This window comes from Eschrichtius robustus, chromosome 6 (genome assembly GCF_028021215.1).
Source record: "Eschrichtius robustus isolate mEscRob2 chromosome 6, mEscRob2.pri, whole genome shotgun sequence".
NCBI lineage: Eukaryota > Metazoa > Chordata > Mammalia > Artiodactyla > Eschrichtiidae > Eschrichtius > Eschrichtius robustus.
In genome coordinates this window covers 20,425,208-20,443,095 of record NC_090829.1, presented here as the reverse complement: position 1 = coordinate 20,443,095, position 17,888 = coordinate 20,425,208, and the positions used below count along the sequence as shown (strand labels likewise).

The following is a 17,888-nucleotide window of genomic DNA, read 5'->3' as shown; positions in this document are numbered from 1 at the left end:
AATTGCAGTTTCAACCTCTCCCAGAAATGTAATCTTAACCAACCAGTCTGGAATTTTCCGATCAAGCACCAGTAAGGTAATCTGTCACATGGGCCCTCTCCCTTTCCACCCCGCCTTCCCCAACCAAGAAGAGCCAATCTGCATGACAAAACCATTGCTGTTCCCTTCCTCTAAAAAAAGATGCCCTAGCCTAAAAATAATCTTTTCTTTTCTTTTGCTAATAGCTCCCTTTCCCCACCCTTCTTCCTATAAAAACCTTCCATTTTGTACAACTCCTTGGAGGCTCTTCTAGTTGCTAGATGAGATTCCACCCAAATCATGAATCGCCTAATAAAGCCAATTAGATCTTCAAATTTACTTGGTTGAATTTTGTTTTTTAAACACTAGGCAGGGGACTTCCCTGGTGGTACAGTGGTTAAGAATCCGCCTGCCAATGTAGGGTACACGGGTTCCAGCCCTGCTCCGGGAAGATCCCACATGCCGCAGAGCAACTAAGCCCATGCGCCGCAACTACTGAAGCCCGCGTACCGCAACGAAGAGTAGCCCCCGGTCAGCGCAACTAGAGAAAGCCTGCGCCCAGCAACGATGACCCAATGCAGCCAAAACAAAAAACAAACAAACAAACAAAAAACACTAGGCAGATAGATCAATGAAACAAAATTAAAAGCCCAGAAACATATATATGTGTAAAATTTTATATATAATTTGCATATATAAATTTAGTTTATTATAAAGATAGTATTCTAAAAATAGATTATTCAGGGAATTCCCTGGCTGTCCAGTGGTTAGGACTTGGTGCTTTGGCTGCCTTGGCCCGGGTTCAATCCCTGGTCAGGGAATTAAGATCCTGCAAGCCACACAGTGTGGCCAAAAAAATAAATTAAATAAAAATGGATTTTTTTCTTTTTGGCTGTGCCGGGTGGTTTGTGGGATCTTTGTTCCGCAACCAGGGATTGAACACGTGCCCCCTGTGGTGGAAGCACAGAGCCCTAACCACTGGACTGCCAGGGAATTCCCAAAAATGGGTTATTCAATAGAAGGTGTTAGGAAACTGAAGAGCAATCTGGAAAAGAAATACAATTGGATCACTACTTTATAGTCTAAAGGAAAATAAATTCCAGATGGAGGAAAGGTTGGAATGTGAAAAGTGAAAGAACAAATGTACTAGAAGAGAACGTGGTAGAATTTTTGAATCTTGCTATAGACAAGCTTTGCTCAGTATGGTAAAACAAACACTAAAATAAATAGATAAAACAAGATGCTGTAAAAGAAAATACTAATAAGTTTCAGCTTTTTTCCCCCCAGTTTTACTGAGATACGATTGGAAAGTGAAATTGTATATATCTAAGGTATACAACATGATGTTTGGATATACATTGTGAAATGATTACCAAAATCAAGCTAATTAACAAATCCATCACCTCACCAAGTTACCTTTTTTTTTTTTTGGTGATGGTGGTAAGAACCCTTGAGATCTACAATGTTAGTTGATTTCAAGTATACAATACATTATTATTAACTCTAGTCACCATGCTATACATTAGGTCTCCAAAAGTTATTCATCTTATAACTGAAAAGTTGTACCCTTTGACCAACATCTCTCCATTTCCCCCACCCCCAGCTTCCAGTAATGAGCATCCTACTCTGTTACTATGAGGTCCATCCTTTTAGATTCCACATATAAGTGAGATCATGCAATATTGGTCTTTCTTTGTCTGGCTTATTTCATTTACATTCACTGAATTGAACAATTAAAAAATTAAAAAAAAAATTTTTTTTAATTCCTGCATGGAAAAAGAAAGTCATAAGAGAAATAACAAACTGGAAAAAAATTTCAATTTAAATTGTTCTTATTTAAAAAAACATATGTATATATAAAGCCTAATATTTACAAGAAAAGCAACAAGGAGAAAAAAATAGAAAAACAGGTAAAGGATATGAACAGACGGCACACAGAAAATAAACACAATGACTCTCACATATATGAAAGATGCTCAACTTCATTCATAAGAGAAGTGCAAATGAAAACAGCTAAAGGTAACTATTTTTAACCTACCAAGTTGGCATAAGTTAAAAAGAAAAGTAATTAATATCCTAGTAATAGCATGGGCATTACATAATGCCAACTCTCATAGTTGATGAATGGAATACAAATTGATACAACATCTACTGAGAGCAACTGGCAATATCTATCAAAATAACAAATGTTATTTGTTATTCTGATCCAACAATTTGATCCAACAATTCTACTTTTAGATATTTATCCCACAACCTTGTGTGCACGTGAAAAAAGATGTAGTATAGTCAAAGTTATTCATTGCAGCCTTGTCTGTAATAGCAAAAGGGCAGGAACCCCAAAAGAGTCATAAATAGATTGATTTATTAAATTATGACATATCCATACAATGAAATGCTATGCACCTGTTAAAAGGAATAAAGCAGCTTGCTCTAAGTATGGAATAATTTCTAAGATATGTAATTAAGGGGGAAACATTGTATTTAATCTGCTAACACTTGTGTTAAAAAGAAAAGAAAAAAAAAAGAGGGACTTCCCTGGTGATCCAGTGGTTAAAACTCTATGCTTCCACTGCAGGGGGCGTGGGTTTGATCCCTGGTCAGGGAACTAAGAACCCATATGCCACGCAGTGTGGTCAAAAAAAAAAAAAAATAATAATAATAATAACATATATGCTTGTAAAACGCACAGACTATCCCTGGAAGGATACATACAAAAGTAGTAACAATGGCTGCCTCTGGGGAGAAGAACTGAGGTGCTAGAGGGAGAGGGATAGAAGAGACTTTCTTTTCATTGTATATAGTCTTTCATACCCTTTGATTTTTATATTGTATATGTTATCTAATTTTAAAAATAGATTACAATTGAAAGTATGGGGTGAAAATGTCCATATATGTGTTTGTACAAGTATAGAAAATAGCCATTCTTAGCATCCTGTAACAAATGGTAGGGAGGCGGGGGATTTGAGGTGAGGCTTGACTTTTTACTTTGATACTCTGCCGTATTTTTTCAATGTGTTACATTAAGCACATACAGCTTTTCTAATTAAAAAAATTAATAGTAGTTTTCTCACCAGAGGAGTGTTGGTACAAAGCTGAAAAGACTATTTGCAGAGTACTTTGTATGGGGAGTTCCACCTTGGTAGGGAATTTCAGACCAGATGGGTCTTTAAGCAGATTTCAACATAAAACATTCCTTAGTTCTATGATCTATAATTCTAGGTGGACGGGCCTTATTTCTCCAACTGGATTATAAGCTCTTTAAGGATGGGGAGTGTCAATTTTGCTTAAAAAGAAAAAAATGTCCCTCATCTCTTAGCACAAAGGTACATAACTTGCCAAATAAAGTCTGTGACTTGAACGAAGGGACATCTGTTTTTTTCACAGGTGACATAATGCAGATTCAGTGCCCAGAGTTGTTAAGGTCACATATTGTTGTTCTAACCTTTCCTATCACAAAGAGAAATGTAATACAGTTTTAGTGGTAAAGAAGGCTTAGTCAGCACATTTTGCTTTGGGTTTAGTAAAACAAGAATTTATTTGGCCAAAGTTAGTGGACCAAGAACTGCTGGCCAGCGCACCGCCGTGATCTCCATTTACATAATGCCAACAACAGGACTGTAGGTCTGGAGCCTGGGACTTTTCCCTGGGCACCCACTCGGGTCTCTAATTATCATCAATCCTTCTGGCATCAAAGTAAAGAGTCATAACTCTTTTTTTTTTTTAAGTCACAACTCTTATAGTCAACGTGTACTGAATAAACGACTGTGCTAACGTACGAATACATGCCCAAATGAATAGATGGATCAATTATTGGGTAAATAAGTGCATAAATACATGCATTAATTAATGAATGAAACACTTTCTCATGGGGCAGACAGGCATACTATGTATGGGTCATGGACGCTGACAGACCTAGAAAGTAGAGATAGGAACTATGGAGTGACAGGCACTCGGAGCAGTCCCCACGGCTGTCCACAACCTGTACCTGTTTGACCGGAACGGAGTGTGTCTGCATTACTGCGAGTGGCACCGCAAGAAGCAAGCGGAGATCCCCAAGTAGGAGGAGTACAAGCTGATGTACGGGATGCTCTTCTCTATCCTTTCCTTTGTCAGCAAGATGTCCCCGCTAGACATGAAGGACGGCTTCCTGGCCTTCCAAACTAGACGTTACAAACTCCATTAGTACGAGATGCCCGCTGGGATCAGCGTTGTCATGAATACTGACTTGGGCGTGGGACCCATCCGAGATGTGCTGCACCACATCCACGGTGATCTGTATGTGGACCTGGTGGTGAAGAAACCCCTGTGCTCGCTGGGCCAAACTGTGCAGAATGAGCTCTTCCGCTCCCGACTGGACTCCTGTGGCCACTCTCCGCCCTTGTTCTCCGCCCGGGCTGGCTGAAGGAAGCACCCTACCTCACCCCTCAGAAGAATCCCTGTCTGTCTGGGGACCTTCCTAACCTGTTTCACCCGAGGGCCCCCTACTGCAAATGCCACCGCCCCAGCACCCCCAGCCCAGTGAAGCTCCTCGGTAGCCCTCCCAGGGGAACAGCCTAAAGCCATCCCTGGTGCCCTCCCCGGCACAGGAAGAAAGCCTACCAGAGCCCCTACACCTCCAAAGCAGGCCCTCTCCAGTTTTATCCCCTACCTGATGCTTCGAGAAGTACAGAATAAACTTCTTATCACTTAAAAAAAAAAAAAAGAAGAAGAAGAAAGAAGGTAGAGATAGACACAATGAGCACAATGAGCCCAAGACTGGGGCCCGTCCTGTGAGGACCACAAGCGGCCCCATCTCCCGGTCAGTGCCTAAGAGTGTGCCCAGCCAAGCAGAGTACATAGCACAGGGTCAGAGCCATAAACGCCCAGATGGGCGCCCACCAAGGAACCTTTTATCCCTCCTAAGGGCCAAGATTAGGCTGCCACTTCAAGAAATACCTACCCGGGCGTCCCTGGTGGCGCAGTGGTTAAGAATCCGCCTGCCAATGACACGGGTTCGAGCCCTGGTCCGGGAAGATCCCACATGCTGCGGAGCAACTAAGCCCGTGCGCCACAGCTACTGAGCCTGTGCTCTAGAGCCCGTGAGCCACAACTACTGAGCCCGCATGCTGCAACTACTGAAGCCCGCGCACCTAGAGCCCGTGCTCCGCTACAAGAGAAGCCACCGCAATGAGAAGCCCGCGCACCACAATGAAGAGTAGCCCCCGCTTGCCACGACTAGAGAAAGCCCACGCGCAGCAGCAAAGACCCAACGCAGCCAAAAATAAATAAATAAATTTTTAAAAATTAAAAAAAAAAAAAACCTACCTAAGCCCTCTGATTAAAAATATTTGGTTTCCTCTGTATTTGGCTCTTTATGATTCCAGGTATTTTATCCCCAGTTTTTTTCACAACAGGAAACATATATATGTCATAGTGTGGTCATATCAAAAAAAATTTTTTTTTGCCACTTAACCTCTCTCTCCCTCTTTCTCTCTCTCTCTCTCTCTCTCTCTCTCTCTCTCTCTCACACACACACACACACACACACACACACACACACCAGAGCAACAGAAAATGGCAATTACATCTCAGAAGTTTACAAAGTCCAAAAGGTGGTCAAGATAAATGGCGATATAACATTCTACCTTGATGAAAGGTATCCAGACTCACCTATTAAATTGGCAAAGGTTTTTTTTTTAATAAGAATGCTCAGTGTTACTATGGTCAAAGCAGTTCATTTAGCAAACTCCTGCTGGTGGTGATATAAACTGGGAAAACTCTTGGGAGAGCATTGGGCCATCCATCTTGAAAGCTTTAACAATATGCCTACCCTATGTCCTAGTGATCTCACTTCTCACAACAGGGATGTGATGCAAAAGAAATAATTCTTTATTCTTAGAACATAATCCCAAAGCATTTTTTTAAAGACTTAAAATAGCAAACCCCAGCCCTCCACCCCCATCCGCCAGGCTCTAATCTCCTTTCCCTGCTTCTCTTCATAGTACATATTATATATTCATGTGTTTGTCTGTGTTTCCTCCCCACCCCTCCCAAAGAATCAAAGCAAACTGTGTCCCTAGCGCCCTTGAATAACTCCTTACACATAGTAGGTACTCATAAATATCTGTTTAACTAATGAATTATTTATAATAGTGAAAATTAAAACAAATGTAAAAATAGAGTAATAATGATTAAGTAATAATGATTAAGTACATTTTGGCAATCCTTTGATTGGCTATTGTGTAGTCATTACAAATGTAATTATAAGAACTATATCAACTTGGAAAATAAATATACTGTTAAGGGAGAAATCAAAATGCAAAACAGGGGACCTCCCTGATGGTACAGTGGTTAAGACTCCGTGATCCCAATGCAAGGGGTCCGGGTTTGATTCCTGGTCAGGGAACTAGATCCCACATGCAGCAACTAAAAGATCCCGCCTGCTGCAACTAAGACCTGGCACAGCCAAATAAATAAATAAATATTTTAAAAATGCAAAATAGTATGTAAGTGTGGTTGATTGTTACAGTAATGACCCCAATGAACCATGCCTACCTGTATCTGTATTTTCTTTAAGTCTCCTCTCACACTGACTCTGGGCTTCACCATGTGACTTGTTGTGGATGATGGGACATGAGGAAAGATGATTCTGGCGGCAGCTTGAAAAATGTTTGCACAGTGGGTCTTGACCTCTCTCCCTTGCTGCTTTTGGAACCCAGCTGCCCAGGTAGCATGCTGGAAATATACCACCCAGCCCGTAGCCAGCGCCAGACATTGAATGTCTCATTCATTGAATGAGGCCATATTATACAGCACCCAGCTCTAGTTGAGCCAACAGAAGACTGCAGTGGCATGAATGGCCCTAGTTGATAATAGCAGAAGAAATGCCCAGCTGAGCTCTGCTCAAATTGATGACTCACAGAATTGTGAACAAGTGAAAGGGTTGTAGTAATAAGCAGCAAGTTTTGGGGTGGTTTGATATAATATCTGCTTTGTTGAAATAGGTGTGCATATGGAGGAAAAAAGTACAGTGCTGTTTATACAGAAAGAACTCACAGCAATCCTGTGATGAAAGAAACTCAGGTGAGGAGACCTCTTGACTAGGCATGACTTACCAGGCACGACTCTGTCGCACAGAGACCAATATATTCTAGAGGAAAAACAAGCACACAAATGAGTACAGAGGTTCTGTTTAGAGTGATGAAAAAGTCTTGGAGATAGATAGTGGTGACGGTTGTACAGTATTGTTAATGTAATTAATGTCACTGAATTGTATAACTTAAAAATGGTTAGTTAAGGGATTTCCCTGGTGGTCCGTGGTAAAGAATCCGCCTTCCAATGCAGGGGACTCCAGTTCGATCCCTCGTCAGGGAACTAAGATCCCACATGCCTCGGGGCAACTAAGCCCGTGTGCGCCACAACTACTGAACTCACACGCCTCAACCAGAGAGCCCGCATGCCGCAAACTACAGAGCCCACCGCCCTGGGGCCCGTGTGCCACAACTAGAGAGAAGCCAGAGTGCAGCAACTAGAGAGAAGCCCGAGTGCTGCAACGAAGAGACCGTGCACCGTAACAAAAGATCCCGCATGCCTCAACGAAGATCCTGTGTGCTGCAGCTAAGACCCAATGCAGCCAAAAAAAAAAAAAGGAAAATAAATAAACAAAATAAATAAATATTTTTAAAAAATGGTTAGTTAAAATGGCACATTTAGTGGAATTCCCTGGCTGTCCAGTGGTTAGGATTCTGAGCTCCTACTGCAGGGGGCACGGGTTCGATCCCTGGTGCGAGAACTAAGATCCCACAAACCGCAAGGCATGGACCAAAAAAAAAACCCACAAAGAAACAAAACAACCGCCTGCCCCAAAACCATATAAGCAAAGTCACCTATCACAAACTTCCTCCAAAGATGGTAATCTTTCCCTAACATGCAATACAATTGGTTCCTCAGCCACTGTGAACAGCTCTTACAGTGGGCCAATATCCGCCCAGGATTACTTTCTGTCTTTCCCTGCAGACCTCGGCTGAGTGATGCAACCTGGTCCTACCATCCTTTCAACAGCTCTGAATGTCAGGATGGGGTGGTGGAACTTACCTTCCTCAAAGGAACCAGGTGCCAGTTGGCCGATCCCCACACCCACCGTTCCTCACTCTCTCCCGTGAGGCACACACTGCACTTACAGCCATGCCCATGACCAAGAATGTTCTTTGGCTTCAGAGCATGCTTCCTTGCCTCCTGCAGCAAGATGTGACAGTCACCACATCATCTGTTACACACCACTTTGCCCTCTGCGCTATGCCAACCCTGGCTTTAGACAGCTCTGTGAAACCGACGGGCGGCATTCCTGGCTGAAACCTCCTGCAGAGGAAGCGAAGGGGGATTAACAGGGCACCTCACTCTCACTCTCCCTGAGAAGGAGCTCTTCCACAAGGTCCAGGGCCCCCCTAGTTTCCTGCATCTGACTGGGGTTCCTCACTGGCTAGCCAGCGAGCCCTCTCACAGGAAAGGTGTTTGCCCAGTGCCTTCCCAGTGGCTTTTGCCCTAAACTTGAATCTGGTGGCACTGACTCATCCTTCCCTTGCGGCACCGATACTCAATACTAGGCCACGGCAGCCGCCGTGAAATACCGGCCTGGCTTGTAGCTTTCTCTCTTCCTCTCCCGATCCTGCCTGGGCTCAGACCTGGCTGCCTACCTCAGCTTTCCCCAGTGCCTGTGCAATTCACCGCTGAGGTTTTTTACTTTTTTGCTTCCCTGCACAAGTGAATATTTGTTACTAATTTCCCCACTCTTTTGTGGGCTGCCTGTAGCCCTTCTTTCTGGGAGCTACTTTACCTCTGCTCCAGGGTCCTGGTAATTACCCTTCTAATTCAATTAGATGACCTTATTCTTTCCCACTTCCTCTTTCCTTCCATTGTTATGCAGAGGGAGGGGAGGTGGCTGAACGGGGGCGGAGAATTGGATTAGGTAACAGGGTAACTCAGCAGCTGTCTTCGGGGTTCTGCCTCTGCCCCTGCTTCCAACGAGCCCCACACCCGCTCCACGCTGTCTTCCCACCTGCAAAACCAGGAGCAAAGGAGCCAGGAGTGTGGGAGAAATGAATAAGGGGGCCTTGGCTGAGGCAGTGGAGAGGAGGAAGAAGTTTCCCTCTTAGGGCTCCTGGCTGGGTATGAAAATTAAACTGACAAAGACAGATTAACAAGAGAACAGCATACAACTTTTATTAAATTTTTATTAAATTCTTCACAAGAGAATGAAGACCTGAAGAAGTGACCAGAGCAGGAAGCTTTTATATCTCTTAGACAAATAATAAATGTGTGAAGAATTAACAACACAAAGGGGTTTGGGCTAGGAGTAGTAAATGGTGAAGAAGTAACTAGGAAGACAAGGGTTAGTTTAACGCAGTTTGTTTATACAGCCTCGGTCCCAAATTCCCTGTCCCTGGTGACAAGAAAGTCCTCCTTCCTCCTAGTACAGGGAGGGTACTTTTCACATGGGAGTTTTATGACCTGTTTCAGGGAAGAAGGGCAGGGAGGTCACAGAGTGACCCTCCTGCTCCTGCCACTTTTTAAAATTCCTTCAGCTTAAAATATTTAATATGCCAAGGTGCCATATTTTGGGGTTGCGTGTCCTGAACCCTGTCAGCGTCTTATTACGATTTCCTCAGATGAACGGGAGATTGTGACATTACAAAATAAATGCCAAGAGACTATATGCAGGAAGAAAACAGTAGTGTTGGGAAGAAAAAGTAATTTGGTTCAGGGAAATCGATGCGGAGAAAATTTATATACAATCTCCGTCTTGGACTACATTCTCAAGTGATTATTCTTATCCTTCTGGGGGGACACACACCCCTTTGAGGTGAACGATAGAGGATCATATCCCCAGGAAAATACATGTAAACACAGAAACCAAACATTAGGGGCTCACTACCTCCTTGAATCCTGGCGGCACAGGGTAAGTGGGTAATTTCCTTCTTTGTAACCTCATCTAGAAGCTCAGTGTGGTTTGGAGAAAGCATTCATTTGTTCATTCATTCAACAAGTAACTCTTTGAGAAACTTCCAAGTGTCAGGCCCCACGCTGGGCCACATTGTGAGGCAGAAAGAGGTGAATCGGACACAGTGCCTGCTCCTGGGACGCTCACGGTCTGGTGGGGAGACCTACAGAGAGCGCACAATGAGGGTAACAGTGATGGAAGAGGCAGCCGAGCGAACGGTGGGAGCCTGGAGGGAGGGGGTAGAACTGCTTCCCACCCTTCCCCCTTCCCCCATCCCCCAGCAGTCAGTCCTGCACCTCTGACTACAAAGCAAAGTGGTCTGAAAAAGCCCAAGTATGCCCTGAGGGGCTAGCTGAGCGGTCGGGGTCTGAGCTCTCACGCCCCACCCACGCCCCAGCCAGCGTTCACACCTCCACTGGGATGGACCCGTTTTCCTCTCTCCCCAACAGGCTCCCTGGGTGCTGTCCGTTCACAGCCAGCCCACCCCCCTCTACCCCATCTGGGGCTGTTCTCAGCTCCCCAGGCCAGCTTTTAAATAAGTAGCCAACCCCCCATTGCACTTCCTCCTTTCGTTGCTTAAACCCTATTCATTTTACTAGTTAAGCTGCAGGGAAATAAGGAATAACAAAAATAACTAACTTTAAGGAAGTTACAGATTTGCAAGAAACCTGGGGAATCCTGGTATGAGCTGGTCTTTATTCACTTGATGGAAGGCTGGGCTGGGCTGGGCTAGGCTGGACCTGGCCCTGCTTCCTCTCACCTCTTCCCTGAATTCTCCCTTCTTAGAGTCCCAGGGAAAACCCACTTGCTACAAGTTTGCGTGTCAACCATCCTGCCTGTCTGGGTTGGATGCTAAGCTACTCCACTTATTCCAGCTGCTTCCCTATCACACCTTTGGCTACTGGAGCCCCAGAGCACCCATTGGAAGACTCTGGTTGCCCCTCTTCCCTTCCTGGTTTCAGCTCTTGACTCCTGAGGGAGACAGTCCCTTTCCTCTTTGGTTTTGTTTTGGTTTTTTAAAATATATTTATTTATTTATTTTTGGCTGTGTTGGGTCTTCGTTGCTGCGCACAGCCTTTCTCTAGCTGTGGCGAACGGGGGCTTCTCTTCATTGTGGTGCACGGGCTTCTCACTGCAGTGGCTTCTCTTGTTGCGGAGCACGGGCTCTAGAGCGCGGGCTCAGTAGCTGTGGCGCACGGGCTTAGTTGCTCCGCGGCATGTGGGATCTTCCCTGACCAGGGCTCGAACCCGTGTCCCCTGCATTGGCAGGTGGATTCTTAACCACTGCGCCACCAGGGAAGCCCCCTGGTTTTGCTGTTGTTGTTGTTGTTCGTTTTTCGTTTCTTTTCTGAATGTTAAGGGCCCCTCTGCTGTAAACTCCTTGAAGGCAGGGACTGTTTTCATCTCTGCTCTCCTAGCTTCTACCACAGGGTCTAAGACATTCCAGCTGCTCTGTGACTGTTTAACTCAGCATGTGTTAATTTATCCATTTTATTCATTTGTCTTGACAGTTCAGTCCCTTATATCTAATCCATGACCAAGTACTAGCAGCTCTACCAAAACTGTTCTTAAATTTGCTTCTCTTGATCTCTATTACTGGCACCACACCTTCGTCTAAGCCACTCTAGCTAGATATTTTTGTAGCTGGGAATATATCATAGCTTCCCAGCTTTCTCTAAAAACTCCTGTAAACTTTCTTCACTCAGCTGGTACAGTAATGATAGAGAGAGAGGTGGAGTTTGAGAGAGAGAGAGAGAGAGAAGGAAGGAAGGAAGGAAGGAAGGAAGGAAGGAAGGAAGGAAGGAAGGAAGGAAGAGAGGGAGGGAGGGAGAGGAGAAAATGACCAACCTCATAAATCTGGAACTCTTGAAACCTGGCATATTCCAGGCAGATTTCCCATTCGTGGAAGTATTGTGTCTGTGACCCCACAAACATTTCTGTTCTTCTTTTAAAAAAGAAATTAATTGGCTTTCTACCCTTCCTTTCACACTTGCAGTCAGTTGCAAATAGCAGAGAACCAACTAAAACCAGCAATAGGAAAGAATGGAGTTAATAGCTCAAACAATTTTGAAGTGTTGCTGGTCTGCTGGCTTGAGGCCAGTCTGGACCCAGAGTTTCACTTGATGTTCTTTCTCCCTCTATTGTTCCTGCTTTTAGCACTCTCTTCTTCTGTATGTCGGTTTCATTTTTTTTAACCCACTCTCTTCACACAATGACATAGAGCTCTGGCTTTACTTGATCTTACAGAGAAAAAGAGACCCTTTCCACATGCCAATTATAAAGGTGACCTCGATTGGTCCAGTTAGAGTCACCTGCTCAGACTTCCCTGGTGGCGCAGTGGTTAAGAATCCGCCTGCCAATGCAGGGAACACAGGTTCGAGCCCTGGTCCGGGAAGATCCCACATGCCGCAGAGCAACTAAGCACGTGCACCACAACTACTGAGCCTGTGCTCTAGAGCCCGCAAGCCACAACTACTGAGACCATGCGCTGCAACTACTGAAGCCCACGTGCCTAGACCCCATGCTCTGCAACAGGAGCAGCCACTGTAATAAGTCCATGTACCGCAACGAAGAGTAGCTCCTGTTCATTCACTGCAACTAGAGAAAGCCTGCGTGTAGCAACGAAGACCCAACGTAGCCATAAATAAATACATATATTAAAAAATTAAAAATAAAAAAATAAAATAAAGTAACCTGCTCCTCCCTGAACTAATCACATTCATCACTGTTGTCAGGAAGGTGCAGAGCTCTGATTGGCTGGGCCCCAACTCACGCGTGTGGGATAAGCGCAAAGCTCCCACAAAGCAGTCCTACCAGGCCCATGTAGAATAATCGGTCAGGGCTCCCAAAGGAAAAGCTGGGACACAAACAACACAGGTCCAGGCCCCTTTTTGCAGAGTGGGTATGGGGAGGGATTTTACATGTGCCCAACTCTTTCTTGCCTCTGTTCATTGACATGACTGCTCTTTCCTCTGCCTGGAATGCTCTTCCCACTCACATCCTATGTACCTAACTTCTACATGGACTTTAGGTCTCAACTTAAATGTCGCTCCAAAAGATGCCGCCCCTGACCCCATACATTGTTAACTATATCTGACTGACATTCTCATAGCAATTTTTTAAAAAATTATTATTAAAGGTCCTTTTTATCTGTAAGACTCTGACTCTGAGTATTGAACACCCACATCATGGAAGGCACTATACCCGATGTTGGCTTTTTTATTTTTTTAAATTTATTATTTATTTATTTTATTTATTTTTGGCTGCATTGGGTCTTAGTTGCAGCACGCGGGATCTTCATTGAGGCACGTGGGATCTTTTTTTGTTGCAGCACACAGGCTCTTCTCTGCGGCACGCGGGCTTCTCTCTAGTTATGGAGTGCAGGTTTTCTCTTCTCTAGTTGTGGTGCGCAGGCTCCAGGGCACATGGGCTCTGTAAGTGTGGTGCGTGGGCTTAGTTGCCCCACGGCATGTAGGATCTTAGTTCCCTGGCGAAGCCTCGAACCCGCGTCGCCTGCATTGGAAGGCAGATTCTTTACCACTGGACCACCAGAGAAGTCCCTAAAAGATTATTTTTAATTTAATTTCATTTTGGTTGAAAGTCTGTCTCCCTCAGTAAGCTCCACCAGGGCAAGGATTCCCTCAGCTTTGGCTCTTAGTTTTGCTCATGATTGCATTCCTAGCTCCTGGTTCAGTTGCACATGGTAGGTATTCACTCCTTCATTTATTCAGAAATAAATAAATAAATAAAAGGGGGTGTGTGATAAGTGCTAAAGATTCAGGTAAATAAGATATATGTATCCCTGACTCAAGGAGTAGCAACTTCTATATTTGCATTAGACCAGTGTTTTTCTTTTTTTTTTTTTTAATTTAATTTTATTTATTTTTTTATATGGCAGGTTCTTATTAGTTATCTATTTTATACATATTAGTGTATATATGTCAATCCCAATCTCCCAGTTCATCCCACCCCACCCCCCCCGCCACTTTCCCCCCTTGGTGTCCATACGTTTGTTCTCTACATCTGTGTCTCTATTTCTGCCCTGCAAACCGGTTCATCTGTACTATTTTTCTAGGTTCCACATATATGTGTTAATATACGATATTTGTTTTTCTTTTTCTGACTTACTTCACTCTGTATGACAGTCTCTAATCCATCCACGTCTCTACAAATGACCCAATTTCATTCCTTTTTATGGCTGAGTAATATTCCATTGTATATATGTACTACAACTTCTTTATGCATTCGTCTGTCGATGGGCATTTAGGTTGCTTCCATGACCTGGCTATTGTAAATAGTGCCGCAATGAACATTGGGGTGCATGTGTCTTTTTGAATTATGGTTTTTCTCTGGGTATGTGCCCAGTAGTGGGATTGCTGGGTCATATGGTAATTCTATTTTTAGTTTTTTAAGGAACCTCCATACTGTTCTCCATAGTGGCTGTATCAGTTTACATTCCCACCAACAGTGCAAGAGGGTCCCCTTTCTCCACACCCTCTCCAGCATTTGTCGTTTGTAGATTTTCTGATGATGCCCATTCTAACTTAGACCAGTGTTTTTCAAATTGCAAGACTAAATGGATGGTGAAATTAACTTGGTGGATTGCAACTACAATTTTTAAAACATGAAACAGTATAGCATAGAAAATAGAAATGGCCTAGAAAACATCAGAGTGCATCACACATGATAAGGGTGTTATTCCATCACAGTTTTATTTCAGCATATAATATAAATACACACACACATACACACACCTCCTTATGTATTACTTACTGGGTTGCAGTAAAATGCTTCTTTTACTAGAGGGTGGGTCAAAAAGTTTTGGGAGACTTGCATGAAGCTGCTTGGACTGAAGTGTGATAAGATAGTATCTTTCCTGTTCAGATCAACCCAGAGCTCCAGATGTTGTCATGTCATCACTGGAAAATAACACATGGGAAGCTCATTCTCATTCAAAAACCCAGAGTGGAAGTAGAGACACAATTTCAGGATGCTCTTGTAGGGTGAACTCTGGGTTTCTGTGCTTTGGTTGGCTTGTGTTACATCCTCAAGGCCATTTTAATCATATGTACAGTTAAGTGTGTTTTCTCTATTCTTTCTTTTTCAAATAACAGATGACTTAATGGTTTTCAAAGTTGAATACAAAATTTAAAAAAACTTTTTCTTGCTGCCACATATGGTTGGGCCATAAACTGCATATTCCTAGAAATCACTGAATTAATTAAGATCCTGGAGGAATAGAACTCAGGGAGACTGGGGTGGTGTGAGTGTGGTGTGGAAGGAACTGGGGCTATTGTCCTGAACAGATTGGGCTTGAATCCCTATTTCAGGACTTGCTATGTAGGTTCGGGTGAAGGGATCTAATACGCATTTGCTAAAGACTCATTCAGAGCAAGGCCCTGTGTCAGCTGTGGGAAGTACAGAAATAAACACTATACCATCCACTGTCTCCAAGGAATATACAATCTGGTAGGAGATACAAGTACAACTGAGCCTCAGTTTTCTCATCTGGAAAATGCATATCATAATAGACCTTCATTCGGTCTATTAGGAACGTGAAATGAACAAATTCAGATACTTAGCTTGGTGTTAATAGACAGTAGAGAGGCACGTGATAAATGTTTTCTATTCAGCTTTATAAAATGAAAAAAACAGTCTTCAATATTTATAACATCATATAGAAAATCAGATGCTGCAAATCAGGTGCAGTTCTGAAAAGCTAGATATGGAAATTCCTAACTGAATAAAGGTCTGTGAAAGCAGATGAGATGTAGATATAGTTGTAGATGAAAGAAAGTATGTAAATTCTGAATTATTTTAACGGTTTTCCTTTGGGTTATGTGTTTCCTCTGTAGAGTTTCTCAAATTTGGGTCTACATCAGTAAGATATAGGTTTGCTGCAATTACAAACAACTCCTAAATCTCGGTGGTTGAATATGGTGAAGGTTTATTTCTAGTTCACGCTCAGTTGGCTCCTGTCAGCTCTCCAGGGTAGCCATCCTTCATGTGTTGTCTCCAAGATCCACAGCACTGATCCTTTCTTGTGGTGCCTTTACATCAGCATGTGGGAAAGAGGACTGGAGAAAAACACACTCCATTGCTCTCTCTCCTTTTTTTTTTTTTTTTCCCAACCATGCTGCAGCTTATGGGATTTTAGTTCCCTCACCAGGGATTGAACTCGGGCCTTCAGCAGTGAGAGTGTAGAGTCCTAACCACTGGACTGCCAGGGAATTCCCTCACACTCTGTCTCTTAAATGCTTCCATTAAGAGGTAGTAGATGCCACTTCTGCTCACATTTCATTGGCCAAAGCAAGCCTTATGGCTCTGCTCAACTGTAAGGATTCCATCTAACTTCAAGGGAGCAGGGAAGTACAGTCCTCCCAAGCGCTCTGCAGGCGAAGAGAACTGGAAGTATTAGCAAGTGGTAGTAATCTCTCCTGAGGGTCTCATACTGTTACCAAGGCTGTTGCCCCAGAATCATACTCCTGCCCCTCCCTCAAATGCAAACCAATTAGTCTTATCTAGGTTTCAGGAGGGAGCTGCAAAGTGAAAAAAACAAGAACTGGTTAGGCCTAAGATGGTGTAAGATTCAACTTCCAGTAGATCTTGAGCCTCATTATATGCTCAATGTGATGCATTAGCATGCTCAATGACACAGCCACCAGGCCATGACAGTTGACAATTACCATGACAACAACCAGAAAAGCCCATACAAGGACTGAAAAGGAGATCTGCATCAGTTCCAGGTCCAAACCACACCCCTGTTCTAGGATAACTCATGAATATTCCTCCTACTCTTTCCAAATCCCTCCCTTTTACTTTGACCCTCCAATATATTTGGTGTCTCCACCAGAATTGGAATGAGAAGTTGATTTGTGAACTAGGTTCCTGCTTCTCCATTTTCTGGCTGTTGAATAAAGTTTGTGCTCTTCTAGTCTCAGTATAGGTTTCGTTATTGGTTGTGGGAATCTGGTTGGAAAAAGAACCTCCCTGTCTGAGACAAGGGGTCTCGGCCTGGGTTAGGACCCTGGCGCAGGTTCAGTGGACCAATTTGGCAAGAATACCATGCTTCCTGCACTCCAGCTGGTCTTTTTGGTTTTTCAAGTGGCCGTGCACAGGACCCTCGCCTTGGCTGTTTTTTCTGATTGCGATACTCTGGGCCCCCACTCTTTGCCTGGTCTCATCTTCATTCAGACTGAGGCAAGTTTTCCCTTCCTTAGAGAAACTGGCTTTCTCCTCTCAGTGAATTCCTCCGTTATTACTTACTTTCAAAGTGTCAGGTGCCCCCCACCTTATGGCACTTAGCTGTAATTTGCAGTTAATCATGAGATGACTTCATTAATGACTGTTTCTTCCTTTGCAGCAGATGCTGTAGGAATCATGTTGTTTTGCGCACCCCCATATCACCCCCATTTATCCAGTGCCTGCGACTGTTGCTGGTGAATGAAGAAGTGAATATTCTCAAGAGTCTGGGACAATTTTTTTTTTTTTTTTTAACCCTCCAGTCTGTATATTATTGGAATTTAAAAACACTGTCTTCTATGAATTTCTCTCGGTATCTGTTAAGGAGACACTTGACAAAAACTTGCTGATTTCATTGTGGAAGTTCTGTCCGGATGGAACATCCCTGAACCCTCTGAATATGTAAATCTTTTTTTAAAAAAATAAATTTATTTATTTATTTTTGGCTGCGTTGGGTCTTCGTTGCTGTGCGCGGGCTTACTCTAGTTGTGGTGAGCGGCGGGCTACTCTTTGTTGTGGTGAGTGGGCTTCTCATTTCAGTGGCTTCTCTTGTTGCGGAGCACGGGCTTTAGGAGTTAGGGCTTCAGTAGTTGTGGCATGCAGGCTCAGTAGTTGTGGCTTGCTGGCTTAGTTGCTCTGTGGCATGTGGGAT

The 17,888-nt window shown here is 43.6% G+C and overlaps 1 pseudogene; it reads left to right on the top strand.

The window, feature by feature from the left end:
• The window catches only part of LOC137765819 (trafficking protein particle complex subunit 1 pseudogene), a 39,054-nt pseudogene extending 34,634 nt beyond the window's left edge, over positions 1–4,420 (top strand).
• Positions 4,421–17,888: the final 13,468 nt, after the last annotated feature.